Genomic DNA, 9,931 nt, shown 5'->3' with positions numbered 1-9,931 from the left:
ACTATTATAATTCTTTAGACCTTTAGGTAGCAAGAGTGAACAGACATATAAAGTGGTGACCTTCAATGAACAATCATAATCACATTAATGAGGAGACCTAAACTGAGACAGAGAACAGTTCTCAAATATTAAAACTCACCATATTTCTTTATCATTTGAGCGATCTCCTCTGCCCTTGTCTCTTCCCGGGTTTCTCAGCCATCTCCTCTGCCCTTGTCTCTTCCCGGTTTCTCAGCAACAAGAGAGGGTTTCCCAGCCACAGGCCCAGCCCACGGGGGCCTGAACTTTTTGGCATGGGCAGTTAACTCATGGACCACCTCTATGCCTGCCCATAAAAAAATAAAAATAAATAACACATAGCTCTTAGAAATCTCCTGAGTAATATGTTACATAGTTAAGAAAACCTGAACACTGCAACATAATAACTAGATCTCTTTGTGATATCATTGGTTATGGTTCAGCTTTAAAGAATTTATAATATTGGTATTCTTTTCACATGAAAATTTGTGGTGTGAATTGAGATTGCAAATAGTAAACAGAAAAAATGATACAAAATCTGTTAATTTACCCAAGGAGATATTTCACTGAGTATTGGAAATTTTCCTTTGTTTATTTCTCATCTTCAATGAAGCAGAGTACCTAATACACTAAATACTAAAGAAAAAACCTAAAAACTATTATAATTCTTTAGACCTTTAGGTAGCAAGACTGAACAGACATATAAAGTGGTGACCTTCAATGAACAATCATAATCACATTAAAGGAGACCTAAACTGAGACAGAGAACAGTTCTCAAATATTAAAACTCACCATATTTCTTTATCATTTGAGCGATCTCCTCTGCCCCTTGTCTCTTCCCTCTCAGCCATCTCCTCTGCCCCTTGTTTCTCTTTCTCAGCAACAAGAGAGGGTTTCCCAGCCACAGCCCAGCCCACGGGGCCTGAACTTTTTGGCATGGGCAGTTAACTCATGGACCACCTCTATGCCTGCCCATAAAAAAATAAAAATAAATAACACATAGCTCTTTGAAATCTCCTGAGTAAACCTAAACACTGCAACATAATAACTAGATCTCTTTGTGATATCATTGGTTATGGTTCAGCTTTAAAGAATTTATAATATTGGTATTCTTTTCACATGAAAATTTGTGGTGTGAATTGAGATTGCAAATAGTAAACAGAAAAAATGATACAAAATCTGTTAATTTACCCAAGGAGATATTTCACTGAGTATTGGAAATTTTCCTTTGTTTATTTCTCATCTTCAATGAAGCAGAGTACCTAATACACTAAATACTAAAGAAAAACCTAAAAACTATTATAATTCTTTAGACCTTTAGGTAGCAAGAGTGAACAGACATATAAAGTGGTGACCTTCAATGAACAATCATAATCACATTAAAGAGGAGACCTAAACTGAGACAGAGAACAGTTCTCAAATATTAAAACTCACCATATTTCTTTATCATTTGAGCGATCTCCTCTGCCCCTTGTCTCTTCCCGGGTTTCTCAGCCATCTCCTCTGCCCTTGTCTCTTCCCGGTTTCTCAGCAACAAGAGAGGGTTTCCCAGCCACAGGCCCAGCCCACGGGGGCCTGAACTTTTTGGCATGGGCAGTTAACTCATGGACCACCTCTATGCCTGCCCATAAAAAATAAAAATAAATAACACATAGCTCTTAGAAATCTCCTGAGTAATATGTTACATAGTTAAGAAAACCTGAACACTGCAACATAATAACTAGATCTCTTTGTGATATCATTGGTTATGGTTCAGCTTTAAAGAATTTATAATATTGGTATTCTTTTCACATGAAAATTTGTGTGTGAATTGAGATTGCAAATAGTAAACAGAAAAAATGATACAAAATCTGTTAATTTACCCAAGGAGATATTTCACTGAGTATTGGAAATTTTCCTTTGTTCATTTCTCATCTTCAATGAAGCAGAGTACCTAATACACTAAATACTAAAGAAAAAACCTAAAAACTATTATAATTCTTTAGACCTTTAGGTAGCAAGAGTGAACAGACATATAAAGTGGTGACCTTCAATGAACAATCATAATCACATTAAAGAGGAGACCTAAACTGAGACAGAGAACAGTTCTCAAATATTAAAACTCACCATATTTCTTTATCATTTGAGCGATCTCCTCTGCCCCTTCTCTTCCCGGTTTCTCAGCCATCTCCTCTGCCCCTTGTCTCTTCCCGGGTTTCTCAGCAACAAGAGAGGGTTTCCCAGCCACAGGCCCAGCCCACGGGGGCCTGAACTTTTTGGCATGGGCAGTTAACTCATGGACCACCTCTATGCCTGCCATAAAAAAATAAAAATAAATAACACATAGCTCTTTGAAATCTCCTGAGTAAACCTGAACACTGCAACATAATAACTAGATCTCTTTGTGATATCATTGGTTATGGTTCAGCTTTAAAGAATTTATAATATTGGTATTCTTTTCACATGAAAATTTGTGGTGTGAATTGAGATTGCAAATAGTAAACAGAAAAAATGATACAAAATCTGTTAATTTACCCAAGGAGATATTTCACTGAGTATTGGAAATTTTCCTTTGTTTATTTCTCATCTTCAATGAAGCAGAGTACCTAATACACTAAATACTAAAGAAAAAACCTAAAAACTATTATAATTCTTTAGACCTTTAGGTAGCAAGAGTGAACAGACATATAAAGTGGTGACCTTCAATGAACAATCATAATCACATTAAAGAGGAGACCTAAACTGAGACAGAGAACAGTTCTCAAATATTAAAACTCACCATATTTCTTTATCATTTGAGCGATCTCCTCTGCCCCTTCTCTCTTCCCGGGTTTCTCAGCCATCTCCTCTGCCCCTTGTCTCTTCCCGGGTTTCTCAGCAACAAGAGAGGGTTTCCCAGCCACAGGCCAGCCCACGGGGGCCTGAACTTTTTGGCATGGGCAGTTAACTCATGGACCACCTCTATGCCTGCCCATAAAAAAATAAAAATAAATAACACATAGCTCTTAGAAATCTCCTGAGTAAACCTGAACACTGCAACATAATAACTAGATCTCTTTGTGATATCATTGGTTATGGTTCAGCTTTAAAGAATTTATAATATTGGTATTCTTTTCACATGAAAATTTGTGGTGTGAATTGAGATTGCAAATAGTAAACAGAAAAAATGATACAAAATCTGTTAATTTACCCAAGGAGATATTTCACTGAGTATTGGAAATTTTCCTTTGTTTATTTCTCATCTTCAATGAAGCAGAGTACCTAATACACTAAATACTAAAGAAAAAACCTAAAAACTATTATAATTCTTTAGACCTTTAGGTAGCAAGAGTGAACAGACATATAAAGTGGTGACCTTCAATGAACAATCATAATCACATTAAAGAGGAGACCTAAACTGAGACAGAGAACAGTTCTCAAATATTAAAACTCACCAATTTCTTTATCATTTGAGCGATCTCCTCTGCCCCTTCTCTCTTTCTCAGGTTGTCTCAGCAACAAGAGAGGGTTTCCCAGCCACAGGCCCAGCCCACGGGGCCTGAACTTTTTGGCATGGGCAGTTAACTCATGGACCACCTCATGCCTGCCCATAAAAAATAAAAATAAATAACACATAGCTCTTAGAAATCTCCTGAGTAATATTTACATCCTGAACACTGCAACATAATAACTAGATCTCTTTGTGATATCATTGGTTATGGTTCAGCTTTAAAGAATTTATAATATTGGTATTCTTTTCACATGAAAATTTGTGGTGTGAATTGAGATTGCAAATAGTAATGATACAAAATCTGTTAATTTATACTACTTCCCTTTGTTTATTTCTCACAATAATTAAATAAAGAAAAAACCTAAAAACTATTATAATTCTTTAGACCTTTAGGTAGCAAGAGTGAACAGACATATAAAGTGGTGACCTTCAATGAACAATCATAATCACATTAAAGAGGAGACCTAAACTGAGACAGAGAACAGTTCTCAAATATTAAAACTCACCATATTTCTTTATCATTTGAGCGATCTCCTCTGCCCCTTCTCTCTTCCCGGGTTTCTCAGCCATCTCCTCTGCCCCTTGTCTCTTCCCGGTTTCTCAGCAACAAGAGAGGGTTTCCCAGCCACAGGCCCAGCCCACGGGGCCTGAACTTTTTGGCATGGGCAGTTAACTCATGGACCACCTCTATGCCTGCCATAAAAAAATAAAAATAAATAACACATAGCTCTTTGAAATCTCCTGAGTAAACCAACACTGCAACATAATAACTAGATCTCTTTGTGATATCATTGGTTATGGTTCAGCTTTAAAGAATTTATAATATTGGTATTCTTTTCACATGAAAATTTGTGGTGTGAATTGAGATTGCAAATAGTAAACAGAAAAAATGATACAAAATCTGTTAATTTACCCAAGGAGATATTTCACTGAGTATTGGAAATTTTCCTTTGTTTATTTCTCATCTTCAATGAAGCAGAGTACCTAATACACTAAATACTAAAGAAAAAACCTAAAAACTATTATAATTCTTTAGACCTTTAGGTAGCAAGAGTGAACAGACATATAAAGTGGTGACCTTCAATGAACAATCATAATCACATTAAAGAGGAGACCTAAACTGAGACAGAGAACAGTTCTCAAATATTAAAACTCACCATTTTCTTTATCATTTGAGCGATCTCCTCTGCCCTTCTCTCTTCCCGGGTTTCTCAGCCATCTCCTCTGCCCCTTGTCTCTTCCCGGTTTCTCAGCAACAAGAGAGGGTTTCCCAGCCACAGGCCCAGCCCACGGGGCCTGAACTTTTTGGCATGGGCAGTTAACTCATGGACCACCTCTATGCCTGCCCATAAAAAAATAAAAATAAATAACACATAGCTCTTTGAAATCTCCTGAGTAAACCTGAACACTGCAACATAATAACTAGATCTCTTTGTGATATCATTGGTTATGGTTCAGCTTTAAAGAATTTATAATATTGGTATTCTTTTCACATGAAAATTTGTGGTGTGAATTGAGATTGCAAATAGTAAACAGAAAAAATGATACAAAATCTGTTAATTTACCCAAGGAGATATTTCACTGAGTATTGGAAATTTTCCTTTGTTTATTTCTCATCTTCAATGAAGCAGAGTACCTAATACACTAAATACTAAAGAAAAAACCTAAAAACTATTATAATTCTTTAGACCTTTAGGTAGCAAGAGTGAACAGACATATAAAGTGGTGACCTTCAATGAACAATCATAATCACATTAAAGAGGAGACCTAAACTGGACAGAGAACAGTTCTCAAATATTAAAACTCACCATATTTCTTTATCATTTGAGCGATCTCCTCTGCCCCTTCTCTCTTCCCGGTTTCTCAGCCATCTCCTCTTCCCCTTGTCTCTTCCCGGGTTTCTCAGCAACAAGAGAGGGTTTCCCAGCCACAGGCCCAGCCCACGGGGGCCTGAACTTTTTGGCATGGGCAGTTAACTCATGGACCACCTCTATGCCTGCCCATAAAAAATAAAAATAAATAACACATAGCTCTTTGAAATCTCCTGAGTAAACTAAACACTGCAACATAATAACTAGATCTCTTTGTGATATCATTGGTTATGGTTCAGCTTTAAAGAATTTATAATATTGGTATTCTTTTCACATGAAAATTTGTGGTGTGAATTGAGATTGCAAATAGTAAACAGAAAAAATGATACAAAATCTGTTAATTTACCCAAGGAGATATTTCACTGAGTATTGGAAATTTTCCTTTGTTTATTTCTCATCTTCAATGAAGCAGAGTACCTAATACACTAAATACTAAAGAAAAAACCTAAAAACTATTATAATTCTTTAGACCTTTAGGTAGCAAGAGTGAACAGACATATAAAGTGGTGACCTTCAATGAACAATCATAATCACATTAAAGAGGAGACCTAAACTGAGACAGAGAACAGTTCTCAAATATTAAAACTCACCATATTTCTTTATCATTTGAGCGATCTCCTCTGCCCCTTGTCTCTTCCCGGGTTTCTCAGCCATCTCCTCTGCCCCTTGTCTCTTCCCGGGTTTCTCAGCAACAAGAGAGGGTTTCCCAGCCACAGGCCCAGCCCACGGGGCCTGAACTTTTTGGCATGGGCAGTTAACTCATGGACCACCTCTATGCCTGCCCATAAAAAAATAAAAATAAATAACACATAGCTCTTTGAAATCTCCTGAGTAAACCTGAACCTGCAACATAATAACTAGATCTCTTTGTGATATCATTGGTTATGGTTCAGCTTTAAAGAATTTATAATATTGGTATTCTTTTCACATGAAAATTTGTGGTGTGAATTGAGATTGCAAATAGTAAACAGAAAAAATGATACAAAATCTGTTAATTTACCCAAGGAGATATTTCACTGAGTATTGGAAATTTTCCTTTGTTTATTTCTCATCTTCAATGAAGCAGAGTACCTAATACACTAAATACTAAAGAAAAAACCTAAAAACTATTATAATTCTTTAGACCTTTAGGTAGCAAGAGTGAACAGACATATAAAGTGGTGACCTTCAATGAACAATCATAATCACATTAAAGAGGAGACCTAAACTGAGACAGAGAACAGTTCTCAAATATTAAAACTCACCATATTTCTTTATCATTTGAGCGATCTCCTCTGCCCTTTTCTCTTCCCGGGTTTCTCAGCCATCTCCTCTGCCCCTTGTCTCTTCCCGGGTTTCTCAGCAACAAGAGAGGGTTTCCCAGCCACAGGCCCAGCCCACGGGGCCTGAACTTTTTGGCATGGGCAGTTAACTCATGGACCACCTCTATGCCTGCCCATAAAAAAATAAAAATAAATAACACATAGCTCTTAGAAATCTCCTGAGTAATATGTTACATAGTTAAGAAAACCTGAACACTGCAACATAATAACTAGATCTCTTTGTGATATCATTGGTTATGGTTCAGCTTTAAAGAATTTATAATATTGGTATTCTTTTCACATGAAAATTTGTGGTGTGAATTGAGATTGCAAATAGTAAACAGAAAAAATGATACAAAATCTGTTAATTTACCCAAGGAGATATTTCACTGAGTATTGGAAATTTTCCTTTGTTTATTTCTCATCTTCAATGAAGCAGAGTACCTAATACACTAAATACTAAAGAAAAAACCTAAAAACTATTATAATTCTTTAGACCTTTAGGTAGCAAGAGTGAACAGACATATAAAGTGGTGACCTTCAATGAACAATCATAATCACATTAAAGAGGAGACCTAAACTGAGACAGAGAACAGTTCTCAAATATTAAAACTCACCATATTTCTTTATCATTTGAGCGATCTCCTCTGCCCTTCTCTTCCCGGGTTTCTCAGCCATCTCCTCTGCCCCTTGTCTCTTCCCGGTTTCTCAGCAACAAGAGAGGGTTTCCCAGCCACAGGCCCAGCCCACGGGGCCTGAACTTTTTGGCATGGGCAGTTAACTCATGGACCACCTCTATGCCTGCCCATAAAAAAATAAAAATAAATAACACATAGCTCTTAGAAATCTCCTGAGTAATACATAGTTAAGAAAACCTGAACACTGCAACATAATAACTAGATCTCTTTGTGATATCATTGGTTATGGTTCAGCTTTAAAGAATTTATAATATTGGTATTCTTTTCACATGAAAATTTGTGGTGTGAATTGAGATTGCAAATAGTAAACAGAAAAAATGATACAAAATCTGTTAATTTACCCAAGGAGATATTTCACTGAGTATTGGAAATTTTCCTTTGTTTATTTCTCATCTTCAATGAAGCAGAGTACCTAATACACTAAATACTAAAGAAAAAACCTAAAAACTATTATAATTCTTTAGACCTTTAGGTAGCAAGAGTGAACAGACATATAAAGTGGTGACCTTCAATGAACAATCATAATCACATTAAAGAGGAGACCTAAACTGAGACAGAGAACAGTTCTCAAATATTAAAACTCACCATATTTCTTTATCATTTGAGCGATCTCCTCTGCCCCTTCTCTCTTCCCGGGTTTCTCAGCCATCTCCTCTGCCCCTTGTCTCTTCCCGGTTTCTCAGCAACAAGAGAGGGTTTCCCAGCCACAGGCCCAGCCCACGGGGGCCTGAACTTTTTGGCATGGGCAGTTAACTCATGGACCACCTCTATGCCTGCCCATAAAAAAATAAAAATAAATAACACATAGCTCTTAGAAATCTCCTGAGTAATACCTGAACACTGCAACATAATAACTAGATCTCTTTGTGATATCATTGGTTATGGTTCAGCTTTAAAGAATTTATAATATTGGTATTCTTTTCACATGAAAATTTGTGGTGTGAATTGAGATTGCAAATAGTAAACAGAAAAAATGATACAAAATCTGTTAATTTACCCAAGGAGATATTTCACTGAGTATTGGAAATTTTCCTTTGTTTATTTCTCATCTTCAATGAAGCAGAGTACCTAATACACTAAATACTAAAGAAAAAACCTAAAAACTATTATAATTCTTTAGACCTTTAGGTAGCAAGAGTGAACAGACATATAAAGTGGTGACCTTCAATGAACAATCATAATCACATTAAAGAGGAGACCAAACTGAGACAGAGAACAGTTCTCAAATATTAAAACTCACCATATTTCTTTATCATTTGAGCGATCTCCTCTGCCCCTTCTCTCTTCCCGGGTTTCTCAGCCATCTCCTCTGCCCCTTGTCTCTTCCCGGGTTTCTCAGCAACAAGAGAGGGTTTCCCAGCCACAGGCCCAGCCCACGGGGGCCTGAACTTTTTGGCATGGGCAGTTAACTCATGGACCACCGCTATGCTGCCCATAAAAAAATAAAAATAAATAACACATAGCTCTTGAAATCTCCTGAGTAAACCTGAACACTGCAACATAATAACTAGATCTCTTTGTGATATCATTGGTTATGGTCAAGCTTTAAAGAATTTATAATATTGGTATTCTTTTCACATGAAAATTTGTGGTGTGAATTGAGATTGCAAATAGTAAACAGAAAAAATGATACAAAATCTGTTAATTTACCCAAGGAGATATTTCACTGAGTATTGGAAATTTTCCTTTGTTTATTTCTCATCTTCAATGAAGCAGAGTACCTAATACACTAAATACTAAAGCAGACATATAAAGTGGTGACCTTCAATGAACAATCATAATCACATTAAAGAGGAGACCTAAACTGGGAGAGAACAGTTCTCAAATATTAAAACTCAGAGCGATCTCCTCTGAGCAACAAGAGAGGGTTTCCCAGCACAGGCCCAGCCCACGGGGCCTGAACTTTTTGGCATGGGCAGTTAACTCATGGACCACCTCTTGCCTGCCCATAAAAAAATAAAAATAAATAACACATAGATCTTAGAAATCTCCTGAGTAATATTTTACATAGTTAAGAATACCTGAACACTGCAACATAATAAATAGATCTCTTTGTGATATCATTGGTTATGGTTCAACTTTAAAGAATTTATAATATTGGTATTCTTTTCACATGAAAATTTGGGTGTGAATTGAGATTGCAAATAGTAAACAGAAAAAATGATACAAAATATGTTAATTTAACAAGGAGATATTTCACTGAGTATTGGAAATTTTCCTTTGTTCATTTCTCATCTTCAATGAAGCAGAGTACCTAATACACTAAATACTAAAGAAAAAACCTAAAAACTATTATAATTCTTTAGACTTTTAGGTAGCAAGAGTGAACAGACATATAAAGTGGTGACCTTCAATGAACAATCAATCACATTAAAGAGGAGACCTAAACTGAGACAGAGAACAGTTCTCAAATATTAAAACTCACCATATTTCTTTATCATTTGAGCGATCTCCACTGCCCCTTCTCTCTTCCCGGGTTTCTCAGCCATCTCCTCTACCCCTTGTCTCTTCCCGGTTTTCTCAGCAACAAGAGAGGGTTTCCCAGCCACAGGCCAGCCCACGGGGGCCTGAACT

This window comes from Ipomoea nil, unplaced genomic scaffold (genome assembly GCF_001879475.1).
Source record: "Ipomoea nil cultivar Tokyo-kokei standard unplaced genomic scaffold, Asagao_1.1 scaffold3025, whole genome shotgun sequence".
Classification (NCBI taxonomy): domain Eukaryota; kingdom Viridiplantae; phylum Streptophyta; class Magnoliopsida; order Solanales; family Convolvulaceae; genus Ipomoea; species Ipomoea nil.
The sequence above is the reverse complement of the archived record's forward strand: the minus strand, read 5'-3'. Positions refer to the sequence as shown.